The 14,170-nt window shown below is 41.3% G+C and overlaps 1 protein-coding gene across 1 annotated transcript in view; it reads right to left on the bottom strand.

Moving 5' to 3' along the window:
* TMOD3 (tropomodulin 3) overlaps positions 1–8,968 on the bottom strand; it is a 63,719-nt gene extending 54,751 nt beyond the window's left edge. Inside the window, exon 1 of the mRNA XM_019730629.3 lies at positions 8,785–8,968. The gene's annotated coding sequence lies outside the window, so the exon portion shown is untranslated. The remainder of the gene's footprint in view (positions 1–8,784) is intronic.
* Between the last annotated feature and the right edge of the window lie 5,202 nt (positions 8,969–14,170).

The raw sequence follows: 14,170 nt of genomic DNA, 5'->3' as shown, positions 1-14,170 counted from the left end.
TGTAAGGAGGGCATTCACAGGATTTTATTGCAGTTTCAAGACAGAAGGCACAAAACCTCTGGTACAAAAACTTAGATTTTTTCATAATAATATAGGAGATACACTATAAATGATACTGAAAATTACCAAAATATAGCCTTTGAAAAATACGTATACACATAAAATCCAAACCATATAAAACTACTGAAATAATGAGAATCATACAGCTAGTGGAGATAGGTCCTGGGAAAAAAAGAAACGGAAGGGCTGGGGATGGAAAACACACCAAATTAATATTTAAGACATGGTAGTTGAAAAAAGCAGAACTGATGAAAGAAGGGAAGTCTGAGAAATCATTGCTATTGGCCAAGAACGCTGGCATGCTGCCCTCGGGGTCATAAGGTATGCTTTCACCTAGGTGCTTTTAAAAAGGGCTAAAAAACATTTTGTCTTTAATAGCAAACAAGGGAAATCAGGAGAGCCATACAGAAGTAAAAAACCAACTTAATTTAATATAGAGAAGGAGAGGAGGTTGCTGAGAGCTTAGTATATGTAAGGACCCAAAACAGGAGTTCAGGATACTAGTTCTAGAATTAACACTTATGATACCAACTGTAAACTATTATTTAAACTGTCTGTATCTAACTTACATCTTAGAAACACATTTCTTTCATTTACCTGAGTTCCTCAGATTAACAAAGGCCATATGCCATATTCCAATGTAATGAAGAGAAAAAAAAGGACTCAGTCATTTGCATACCTGTTATATGCCAAGAACTTGAACATACATATCTCATAATAACTCTGCAAAACATAACTATCCCCATTTCAAAAAGAAACTGAGGCTCAGAGGGGATACAAAGCCTGCCCAAGGATATGTAAATTCTCAACAGTGGATGTAAATTTGAACCTGACCCTAAACTCCATGCTTTTCACACTGTATCACACTGCCTCTACAAAATACTCACTTTCCACCATTTTATTACTTTTATATTACTACACACTGCACATTAATAGAAGCAAATTACTGAAATGACAGTAATAGACAGGAAGCAAGAGCTGGAGGCAAAAGAGAAGCAAAAACTATAAAGTAACTAAAGCACAAAAGTATGGGACAATTTAATGCAGTTATCAATAGCCTATAAATTTCAACAACCTCAGAAAGCAATTCAATAGCGCAGAATAATACCTGATGAACACAATGAATTCTAAATCCTATAAGCCTCCAAATCATCTTGGTTAAGTTTGGAGGACTCTATTTAAGACCAGGAAAAAATTTTGTAATACTATATTTTTAAATGACACTTAAATTAGCTTCAAAAAATAGATTTCAGGCAGTGCCCTCGGCGGTCCCTGATCTGTCTCTCGCTTTAACAGTGTTTGGATGGAACAGATCCAGGGACACCCCTTCTCCCAGCCTCTGATCACCCTCCAACCTCTTCTGTAGTCGCAACCTTTGGCATAATCTCAGTCATCCTCGGCCTCTGAGACCAGCCAACACTGTTTTTTGAGCTTAACTCCTTATGGCCGAGTAACCATGGGCTCCCAAATTCATCAGAATTATTCCATCGAGGTGGAGGCCTCCGCCAACCTGCATCTCCTACACCTACCTCTCTCTGGGCTTCTGTTTCCACCACAATGACAGGGCTCTGGAGGGCGTGGGCCACTTCTGCGAGTTGGCCGAGAAGCGTGAGGGCGCCTATCGTCTCCTGAAGATGTCAAACCAGCGTGGCAGCCGCACCCTCTCCCAGGACCTGCAGAAGCCTTCCCAAGACGTGTTGGGTAAAACTCAGGATGGCATGGAAGCCACCACGTTGCGAGAAGAACCTGAACTAGGCCCTTTTGGATCTGCACGCCCTCGGTTCTGCCCACACAGACCCCATCTCTGTGATTTCCTGTATCTATCTTCTCCATAAGCTGTGAGGACTTCGAGTGCAAGCATTTATTTTCATATTGTCAGCCCAACATAGCAGATACTAAATAACTGCATAATAAAATAACAAGGGAGTTCAGTAAGGTTTGAGATCACTGATGAGAGGACCTGGCTTTACCACATCCTAATTGGGGGGCAGAGTCAATAAAAACCTTATTGCCAAGCAACCATGGGCTCCCAAAGTCTACTTCCCTATGCTTTCAAAACTAGGAAATAAAAGTTAGAAATTTTTAAAAAATATTTAACTTGCTCTAAAATTGGAACTCTTTCAAATGATGATAAAACAAATTTTAGTAATTTATTTTAAATTTAAAAAATATTGCTCTGATAACCGTTACTCCCAAAAGTTAATCCTAATTAATGGTCAAATGGTCAGTCATAGCAATAAACGGATACTAGAGATACACCTATGTTTAGCTGTTAATCTGCTAGATGTAGTTAGTGCAGATACAAAAAAGATAAGGCAAGGTCACTTCCTTGTGACCTCGGGTACCAAAGGAAGCATGTTTGGGAATGAGCAACCCTAAGCCCCGTGTCTGGGACCACCCTTCCCGAGGCCCTGTGAAGTACACAGCCGAAGCAACCACATAACAAGGCACGCTCCCTTGCAAACCTTTGGTACGAACCAGGGCTCAGGCCAGGATGAGGGAGGCACTTGCCTCCGGTGCAAGATTTAAAAGGGCACCAAAAACTCAGTAATCAAGATAACACTGTAATGCACACTATTTTTGAAAATCCAAATTAATGTCCTTGAATGAAGCAGAGGCACAGAAAGAAGCTGAAGAGAGTCCACACAGGCCACGAGCAGAGACAGCACAGGGGCTTTCCCAGGGCCTGCTCCAAGTTCACTTCAGGGAGCTCTGCAGCCTTACAGTAACAACCACTACCGCTGCCAGCCCTGCCACCGTCCCTTCCAGCAGCCTAGCTTCTGTGGGTTTGTGCTCCTGAGACCTAAGAACCTTGATTAATACACTCTATTTGGGCAAATGAGACATGCACATAAAGCTTTTTTTTTTTAAAAAAAATCAAGGCAATATATAATTAACTGACAAAATGGCACTGAAATTAGTGTTACAGAAGTTCAGAGATCACTGTGGGTGGTCAGGAAAGACCGGATTTCACTAGATAAGGGGAGGGGAAGGACGGATACCAAACACACAGATCAAAGTACATGCGAGAAGTAGAGGGAGCCGGGAAAGGAGAGGAAGAAGAGTGAAGGGGAAGGAGTGATCCTCACACACCTGGTTATAGCCAAAGAAGTGAACAGAGCTCCGTGCTTTTCTGCCTCCAGCCCTCAGATCATACTGTTCATTACACCTGATGTAAGTCCCCTTGGTCCCTTTTTCTCATGTTCAAATCTTTTCACCTATTTCAGGGACCACCAGTTCCAACACCTCTTTGAAGAGGTATCCATGGTGTCCTACTCAAAGGGAGATATCGGCCAGAACTAAGGTTGTGGCAGCGAGAAAAGGAAGAAAAGAGGATATGGCAGAAGAAAAGGCTGAGCGGCTGAGCGCCGTGGACAAGCACTGTTCTCTGGCGGAGCAAACTGTACCCAAGAGTTCAGCGGGGATGCTGTGCGAAGGCCAGGAGAGTAGGATGTGAGCTATCTGAGGAGGAGTAACAATGGGGCTCCAGGACGTGGCAGAAGACGGGCAGGTGTGGCGGGTGTGCTGACGACTAACAGAAGGTCCAGCGGCACCAAAGGCCCTCAGAGGTGAAAATGTGCACATCTGTCCCAGCCCATTTCTCTGTATGGTTCTGTGATTCTCCCCAAGGAACTGTAAATCTTAGGGACAAACAGCAGAAAAACGTGCACGCATGTGCATGCCTGCCTGCGTGCTTGTGTGTGTGTGTGTGTGTGTGTGTGTGTGTGTGTGTAAGGGGCCTTGACTTTCAAATCATCACATACTTATTGATATTTCCCAACCCAATCAAGCTTGCTTACCCACCGCCCCACCCCATCCCACCTCTCTCTCCTGCCAAGCAGGTCTAGCACCCCAGGGGCCATATTAAGGAGAAAAAAAGGGGAGGGGGAAAAAAAGAGCAGCTATTTAAGAATACTAACTTGAATCCATCCACCATGAACAAAAAATCTTGGGGTTACATCAAATTTTGCCATGCTTGCTTGCCCCAGGGTAAGCGCTGCCTTCACAGATGCCAGACTAATAATGTATACATTTGAAGGGCCTCCTCTCTTCTTACTAGTACGTGTGTTAAGGGAATACACCTTAGCAACTCCTCATTAAAATAACACCACAATCAGAGAACTAAAATATTTTGTTGGTTATTTTCCATATGCAAATCCCCTACTTTATAACTGTTTTAGTAATATCCTGTTCAAAGGGATTGTTATGCAATAGGCTAAGAAACTATCTACAAGTCTATATATGTACCGTGTTTCCCAGAAAATAAGACCTAGCCGGGCCATCAGCTCTAATGTGTCTTTTGGAACAAAAATTAATATAAGACCCGGTCTTATTTTAATATAATATAAGAACGAATCTTATACTCTTTAAGACTGGGTCCTACATTAATTTTTGCTCCAAAAGACACATTAGAGTTGATGGTCCAGGTAGGTCTTATTTTCAGAGAAACACGGTACATATTAAATAATACATACATATCAGACAATTGTTACTGGTTAAAAAAGCTTAACTGGAAGATCTAGGAATTGTTTAAAACACCAGAATACACTTTAAATAAATTTAACTTGCCATCATGCTCTCATTCACTCTTGCCTACTCCGCCGTCATTTTCTCCCAGCTTACCACATTTTCATCCATTTTCTCACTTACACTTCAGGAACTGTTCACTTGTATGTACCTGTAATCATATCAGTGCTTAGATATGCCCATATATGAAACTATTTAATTGTAAAGGGTTATCTCTGTGCATCGGGTATCTTAGTTTGTAAGCTTGTCTTGGTGTGCTTGTGTTCTCTCTAGTGAGTAGGTGCGGGTGTTTGAACGTTTGTACCGGAGGGAGTGTATATCTACCTGTACAGGTCAAAAACTGTGCACATCCGTGGAGGAACTTTGCGTGTGTTTCAGAGATTCTCAAAATGAACTGTTAAGAGTATTAAGGGCGGGGCTCAGGCGGTTAGAGCTCCGTGCTCCTAACTCCGAAGGCTGCCGGTTCGATTCCCACATGGGCCAGTGGGCTCTCAACCACAAGGTTGCCAGTTCAATTCCTCGAGTCCAGCAAGGGATGGTGGGCTGTGCCCCCTGCAACTAAGATTGAACACGGCACCTTGAGCTGAGCTGCCTCCAGGATGGCTCAGTTGTTGGTTGGAACACGGGCTCTCAACCACAAGGTTGCCAGTTCAATTCCTCGACTCCCGCAAGGGATGGTGGGCTGTGCCCCCTGCAACTAGCAATGGCAACTGGACCTGGAGCTGAGCTGTGCCCTCCACAATTAAGACTGAAAGGAAAACAACTTGAAGCTGAACAGAACCCTCCACAACTAAGATTGAAAGGACAACAACTTGACTTGGAAAAAAGTCCTGAGGTACACACTGTTCCCCAATAAAGTCCTGTTCCCCTTCCCCAATAAAATCTTTGGAAAAAAAAAAAAGGAGTATTAAGGGCGAAAGAAGACCATCACAAGAGACTACATACTGTACGATTCCATTTATATAAAATGTCCCACAAGTTAAAACCACAATGACAAGTTAAATCCATAATACAGTACCATTTTACATCTTCTAGTGTGGCTAAAATAAAAAAGGCTGACAACACTAAAAATTGGTGACACCGAAAATGTGGAGCAACCGGAATTTATATATAAACCACTTGGGAGAACTGTATTGCAGTTTTTTAAACAAAGTTAAACATCCATCTACCCTATGACTCAGTAATTCGACTCCTAGGTATTTATCAAGAGAAATGAAAACATATATCCACAAGAGACTTGTAAAGGAATGTTCACAACAACCTTAATTATAATAGCCCAACTTGGAAATAACCCAAATATCCATCAAGAGGAAAACAGATCAACAAATTGGGGTATATTTATACAGCAGGATATTATTCAGGAATAAAAAAGAACAAACCACTGATACATAAAACACAGATGAATCTCAAAAACATTACGTTACCTGAAAGAAGCCAGACACAAAAAAAGCATATACTACTGTATGATTCCATTTACGTGAAGTCCATGACGAGGTCAAACAAATCTAAGGCGGCAGAAATATGGGGTCAAAGTGGTTGCCGTGGGAGAGGAAAATGGCTGGAAATGGGCATGAGGGAAATTTCTACAAGGCAGTGTACATCAGACTGACACGTGAAAACCTACGGAGCCCTTTTTTCCTACTGTTTTACTGGGTCCTCCTCTGTCTTCCTCTTCATCTTTCCCCTCCCTCTGTTGTTCTCTACCCAGGTAAGTTTTTATCCCCACCACTTCTCACCCTTCCTATGATATTGCTCAAATCTAATTGATTTTTCATATACTCACCTCACCCTAGGTTCCAAACAAGTAAATTTACAAAATTATACTGTATTCTATTGTAGATACGGCACATACACTCAAACAATACAGAGAGTATAGCCTGGGGGGACAAAGATGATCAGTGAGTGGAAAAAAGATGACTTCATTTATATCTCATCCCACAACTGCAGAAGATCTCTCCCTCTGAACTCCTACCCATGTTTTTATTCCCTCCCTCCAGATGGCCTTACAAGGCTCTGAACTATAAACAAGTACACATGCCTAATCTCAAAGAGAGTAAGTTCCCGGACAAAAACCCTGTCTTATGGTCTGCATTCACCCTGAACCTAAGACAGTGCCTTGTAAAGGATGGGGCAAAACACACGATGAATTAGTGAATTACTGAATTAACGTGAATGAAAACAGTTAAGGGTGGAAGAGGAGGAGAAAGGAAAAAAACACTGAGAGGATGCAGCAAAGAGAAAGGAGAAGAGAAGGAGGGAATAGAAAAAAAAAAGAACAGAAAAAACTTGGGAAGGCAATTCTTTTGTTAAAGTGAATGATGACTTAAAAAAAATTGAGAGCTGGAAAAAGCCATCGCTATGCATCTAACATCACAGCTATCAGCACTGGTCTTTAAACTGTCACTGCGAACACCTTAAAAACATCTCCCAATCCTTACTATTCAGTGTAGTCTGACAGTAACTACAGCATTCCCTGTCTGACAATGCAGGTCGCAGGGCCCTACTTCAAACCTACAAGATCCTAGGTGATTTATGCATGTTAAAATTGAAGAAGCATCACCCTACACCATTGCAGTCCTTTCTGCTATGCTGCGTCTGTGTTTATTTACGTGGACCAGTAGCTGAGACTTGAAAATCTCTGATTAGAGTGAAATCTATCATTGTAATGGGACTGGATTTAAATGTATGTAAATTTAATGAAGTTAATTACAGAGTAACTTGGCCTGAAGGGCGTATCACAAAATTTTGACATCAGTCATAAAAATACGACTAAAGGAAATTGAGCAGTAGGTCAGTAACACCCTGTAGAACTCCTTTTTGTTCCCTCATGCCTAGCACAGGGCTTGGAACAACATCTGCAGCCAATGTTTTCTGAATGGATAAAATAAATGAATTTTTTAAAAATCTTAGATATTTAGGGCTGGAATAATCTTAGGGTCATCTGGTCACCCAATCTCATTTTAAAGATGAACAAACTAAAAATCCTGAGAGGTTCAAAAGTAAGCAGGCTGAAAGAGAATATATTGGATCTCACATTTTAATTCACTTTTTGTTCCTTTCATAGGAACGTGTGAGAAAGGGGGTTCTAAATATTACAACAAAATGACTGAGGGCTCTTAAAGAAGTGATAAGGTAAAAAGGTGCCTTGGACGAGGAAGAAGAAATCAGCAAAGATAAATGAGACTGGACAAAACCATTTTTCTACGCCTAATTTTTCTTTTTGACAGGCTAATTACTTAATCAAGTTAATCTGCCGAAAACTTAATCTGAAGAATTTTCAGAAAAAGAAACATGAGCAGCAAGAAAATGTTACAAACCAAGGGACACCGCACATAACTAATTTAAAGCTCCACAGGCTTATTTCCTGTTCAAGTATGACCTCCTGGGATAAGTTTTACTGCAGTGTTCATTACCAGATGACTTTTGGTTTTAAGAGAAGCCAAGGGCAAGTTGGAAAAGCGACTCTTAACTAAACATAAAACAAAAAACCTGCGGCTGTTTCCCATTTGTTTATAATCAGAATGCAGGCTTGCAGAGGAAACATACCAATCTCCGTAGGCAAAAATATAACGACCCAGTCACGTCCTCAAAAGGAACCAATACCCAAACTTCACAGCCGGATCCAGCTGTGCTGCACGGGAGCCAGGAATTTATTCTAAGACAGCAAGCAGATAGATCAAAATAGCGAATGCAAGACAAGCCAGATTTCAATCAAAAAAAGGGTGTGCCCTAAGGGTTTTTTTTTCTTTTCCTTTCCAATTTGCAACAACCAGAAGCCTTTGAAGTATTGGTGAGAAAACCCTTTTAAGATGATCGTCCCCCGAGCTACGCCTGGGTGGAGTGGACGGGGCAGGTAGGTACCAGGAGCTCGCACAGCCGCGGGCCGCGCGGGCTGCGGCCGGAGGGGAAGGGGCCGGTCTCGAACCCGGGGAGGCCCAGCCCCCGAGTGATTCATCTCGGGGTTCGCGTTCTCCACCGCGGGCGACGCCCAGTGCGCCCCACCGGTCCCCACCAGGGCCCATTCTCCCCGAAGCAGCCCTCCGCGTCCCCCGCCCCCCGAGAGGGAGTCGTAGGGAAGGAGACCGGGGCCAACGGCAGGAAGGCAGCAACCTCTCCCTCCTTAGCCACCATGGCCGGTGTTACTCCCTTGCCCGCGCCCGCACACGGACTTCCTGGAAAGCACCCGGCTGGACTTACCTGACTCTCGTCCGCTGGGGCCACCGACTCCGTCACAGACCGACAGGGACAGCGTACCGCCCGGTTCGCAGGACCCGCCCGTCCGCTTGTGTCTGCCTCTCAGGGAGTTGCCGGATCCACCCGCCACCAGCTCCCCCAACTAAACCGCGCTGTCTGTGCGGCCGGTTCCCCCTCCGCCACACAAGCGCCTGCGCACTCCCAGGTCGCAGGGTATCCTGGGAGTTGTAGTTCGAGAGAAGAGGGCGAAGCTCTGCGCAGACCCTGGTCTTTACAATCTGTAGGACATTGAAAGCAGTTGTGGATACCAACCAAGCCTTACTCCGGCCTGGGGCAACGCTCTCTATTCGTGGAAATATTTAACCTCGAACCACTGGGAGCTATAAGTATTAGCTAGAGGCTCTTTGGTATAGATTTCCTCTTTACTTTGAGTTTTACTAAAGAGGTACACAAGGCAAGGCTTGTATTGTATGTACTCTTGGTGGTTAATGCGAGGACATGATATCGAGTCCTTTAAACTTGTCATGAAAAACTGATAGAAAGGTAAACAAATAAAGGCTAAAGCACAAGAGGGGCATAAATCAGGTGGATGTCATCTCAAGGGCAGAGCGAACCTAGTGATTTTCTTAAGCCTGCAACCATGGATGATGTCGTAGCTATATTCCCTACATTCCCGGGCAGTTTCGGCCCTGTCCAGTCCTCCCATTCCAGCGGCAAGCTCTACACCAGGTGGGGCAGCTGGGCTTACCTGGGAGGATGCTGCTCAAAGGAACAGGACTGGGGCAGATGAGTAGTCTGGAGGGGAGGATGAAGAGAGTGGGAATACCTCAGAGGACAGTTCGATGGCTGCCTTTTGTGCAGGGCTCTGAGGAGAGGGAATAGCAATGGCCTTCCATTCATTCACTTACTCACTCACTGGGAATTTTTCTGGCCTGCTCTTCAGAAGTAAACCATTCCCAGGAATAATGCTCAGCTTAGATACACCTTTCAGAAATGCAACCAGGAAGAAGACTGAAGTGCCTTCATGAGGTACATTACAGCTACACCCAGTGTGGGAGCCAACGAATGGTTACACCTCTCCTGGCATCTACTTCCATTCAGAGCAGGGAGTATTCTGGGTAAGCACCCTGGAATTTCATGCAACTGGCACCCACTAATCACAGCAATGACTATAACTGATGATTTGGAGTTTTTAAGAAAAACCATCCTAAATTGCAAATACTCAGAAGATTGTCAACATTAAATCTTGTGGCCATTACATCTTATTTTCTATAACATCTTAGTGTGAATCAGTTTCTCAAATATTCTTGGAGATCACAGCTTTCTGAGAGTAACTTCCTACAGAATTCAGGTTCAACTAATATTTATTGACTTAGTCCACATCAGGCACTGTATCAGCACTTCCTTTATAATATCGCATCCAATCCTCAAAATAACCCTACAAAGAACATATTAGTATCTTCCATTTCTACAGATGAGAAAACTTAAGACTCAGAAAAGTTAAGTAATTTGCACAAGGTCACACAATTGGAGATGCAGAAATAAAGCACAGGTGTCCTGTCTAGCATGCTTCCACTGTTGATCAGATTGATGTATCTCCTAAATCTCATCAAAATTCTTTAAAGTAAAATAGTCTGTGATCATGTCCAAGGTGAAAAAAATTCTCTAACACAGTCCAGGGAGATGGTACTCTGCATGAAATTAATATCTAGTTCATTTGCTAGTTCTATTTTTCATTATAAGTTAATATATAGGTATTCTGGCTTACCAGCAAGTCTCCTATGAATTCCTGCTACACCTCTGGGCCATCGCTCCAAGAAAAACTTGACAAAATGGAGTTCCTGAACAGGCCAAGCAGAGGACCACGGCCATCTAGATATGGTTTGTTTGAAGAAGGACTTTCCTGAATATTTTTTCTTTGCTTTTTAGGCAGAAATGGCTTTCAATTTAGTGATTGATTTAATCTACATCTTTCCTCCTTGACCTTCCAATGGAGTGTTAGGCATACATTAAATGTATTTTCTCTTTTATTTATTCATATTAACTTTTTCCTAACAAATGTCTGAATCTTATTTTAGTTCCTTTATCTAAAATAATATGATTTGGTACTAGATTTCCCCTTTTTTTCAGACAAATGTTATATTGTAATCACAAGACTTACAAACATGAATCTCCTAAACCCATGTTCATTCAATATCACATATGGGACCAGAGGTAGTAAGACTAGCATCCTAGTATCTGATAAAACTGTAAAAATTAGAGCCTTCTTCAGTATTTTCACTCTTGCTACAATCTATTCTCCATACCAGCAGCCAGAATGATCTTTTTAAAACAAATCAGATTGTGTCACCCTCCTGCTCCAAGCCACTCATGGCTTCCCATCTCATTTCCAATACATCCCAAGTTACCACCCCTACAAGGCCATACATGCCTATTTTATTTTCTAACATACTCTCTCACTCTGCTCCAGTCACACTGGCCTCCCTGAGGTTTCTCAGTCTTGCCACGTGTATTCTTTCCTCAAGGTCTTTGCACTACACAGAATGCTTTTCCTCCCAAATGCTCATGGTTCATGCTCTAATTTTAATGAATGTCACCTCTGAAAGGCCTTCTATGATCACCTTACATTGTCTTTCTCCCTTTTCCTTACCTTTTGGGCTTTGTAGCTCTTGTCACTACCTAACATAATCTTGCTTATGTACTCAGCGTAAGCTCAAAAATAACTTTGTGTTGTTTCCCCTCTGTCCCTAACATCTGCAATAGAGCCTGATATACAGTAGGTATTCAATAAATATTTGGAAATAAATGAATATTGAATCTGCCCCCCCCCTTGGGACACAGAAGCAGAGGGTTCACCAGGAAATGCCTGCCAGTGACCTGATGCAGATCAGGGTTGGCTCCACAGAATAAGACCCAGAGAAATTCACCCTAAAATGGAGACAGAGCTCTCTATTAAAAGGACTATACTTCATGGGTTGGTTGCCATTATTACCTTATAGTTAGAAAAACAAAGTTCTTGAAGAAGAAAAAAAGGAAAAACCTGAACATTGTATTTACTAAATGCCTGTGGTAGATTGAAATATTGTTTCAAACGTTTGCCCTCCTCCACTGCCATGTGACTAGCAGTGCCTCCCTGTAGATATTTTTAGGTTTGGTTATGATCTGATAATTTTTTTTTCTTCTTTCTTCACACAGATCTTGTCATATTGTGATTACAAAGCTTACAAACATGACTCTTGCTTTGGCCAATGAGATGTGAGTGGCAGCTCTGAGTGGAAGCTGCTTCGAGTTATTGCTGTTTCTCACTTGTGTGCTTACTCGTTCCCTCCATCAAGACAATGGCATGTCCCAAAGAGAGAGGATGGTCCTTCTGCCTACGTCCCAGAATGAGAAGTCACATGGATCAGAAGCTCAGCCACACACAGGTGCTAATGTAAGAAGTAAACTGAGATTTAGGTTTCTTATGACTGTAGCCTGACCCAGCAAAAGCCCTCTACTGCAGCGCCTATTCAGTGACAGAGGATCCCCTCAAATAGAAGTGGTGTGGCACCCCTCCCCCCAAGCATTTAATGCCACTTTAAGTAATAGAAAACAGTTTAAATTCAACATACTCAAGAGAACAAATCTGAGACTGTTAGGTAAAATATTTGAATAATATTTGAATAAGGGACTGAGTATGGCTTCTGTTTTTACAGTTGGGTTGGAATGAAAATGATTGAGTAAATGACACTGGAACTCTACTTATTATCTTTAGACTTCCAGCCAGAGGAACTCATAAAGCATGTCACACTGAATCATCATATGCAAATTAACGCCAGCAGCAATTTTCTTGTTATCAAAGGGTTCTTTAAGAAATAATTTCCTTGATAAATTTAAGTATTTTTTAAAAATGCATTTTATAGGAGAGCTGAGAAAATTTAAGCTAAAGACCTAAATTTGAAACTAAAAGGTAAGCATTTCATTTGGGGAGCTTGGCATTGGTTAAAGCAGTGGGGTGGTAGGAATCAGAGAAGAGAAGCACCGTGCTTGAGGCATACAATTTTATAGAAAGGATTTGAGCCAACTCTTTGGCTTGAAATGTCCTTTCCTATCACCCCATCTCTGCTTGTTAGAAGCCTCATGTTTCATCATCCATCTCATATGCCTGTTTCTCACTCAAACTCCTTAATGCTAGCACCTGGAATTAATTTTGCTATGCCTCATATTTGCATACCCTATCATGCCTACAATAGAGGTACACTAAATACACATTTCAGCCAAATGCCAAAGGGCTGAGAATTTAAATTTTCACTGAGGCCAAAGTGGCTGACAAATATCACTATCAAATAATAAACTTCTAGGATACACAAATAAACCTAAAATTTTATGCCAAATTTTAAATTATTATTTTAATATTCTTATTCAAAATGTAAGTACTAAAATTATGTTTAATATATTAATAACATATATAATATACACAAGTATAGAAACAATTTTCCAGCACTGTCAGCTGTTAGACTTTCCGACAGTCACTACAGAGAGTCAAATTTCAGCTGAGGTGAGCGGATGAACAAGATCCATGTCTTAAATGGAATGAAATGAGAATTAAATTTTGGTTTTAAATTATATGTGCTAGGTACACGAAACATTTCTACAAAGAACAGAGTTTTGATACGACACAATCTCTACTTATCCTTCCTTGTATCATTTAAATCTTTACATATATTTATCGACTAAAAAAATGTTCTTCCTAAGTTATTTAGCTAATACAGTCTCTCTTTGTATTTGTAGTAACTGTCAACCTATTTCCCTATTTATCTACTTGAAAGTTCTTAATAATTTTAATTATTTTGAGTTGATTTTTTAAATTTTGAATTGATTTTGAACATAAAATAAACCTTTAACAATCAGCAATTATGATAGCATTTTACTTACCCAATAATTAATATACATTTATACTTTGACAGAATTTCAACAAATAAGTCAGAGATTTTTGACTCAGGTTATATCTAGAGTACTTGCCTGTATCTAAAAATGAATATTTGTATAATAATAACAAGTTTAAATGACATCCTTTGTATAAGTAACACTGTTGACTAATTAAAGAATAACCTTTATACCCACATAAACATCAACCATGACAAAGTTGAATGATGATGGAAATAATACTGAAGCAGGCTCAAAGCCCAGGCTAAACGGCAGATTTTTGGCCAAATAACAAGACTCTTGGTCTAATGTCACTTAAGATAGAGTTAGTTTTTAGGCGGGCACATTCTATTTACTCGCTTTCAGTCAACACCAAAGTCTTTATCCACACAGACGGCAGTTAGGTCCTATTTTTCCCATTCTATCTTTTGCAGTTGATTTTTAAGATTAAAAGTAGACAACTGTATTGTTACTTCTATTACAT

Source organism: Rhinolophus sinicus, chromosome 3, assembly GCF_057876585.1.
Source record: "Rhinolophus sinicus isolate RSI-liver-muscle chromosome 3, RSI-T2T, whole genome shotgun sequence".
Classification (NCBI taxonomy): domain Eukaryota; kingdom Metazoa; phylum Chordata; class Mammalia; order Chiroptera; family Rhinolophidae; genus Rhinolophus; species Rhinolophus sinicus.
This window is presented reverse-complemented; position numbering and strand designations above follow the sequence as displayed.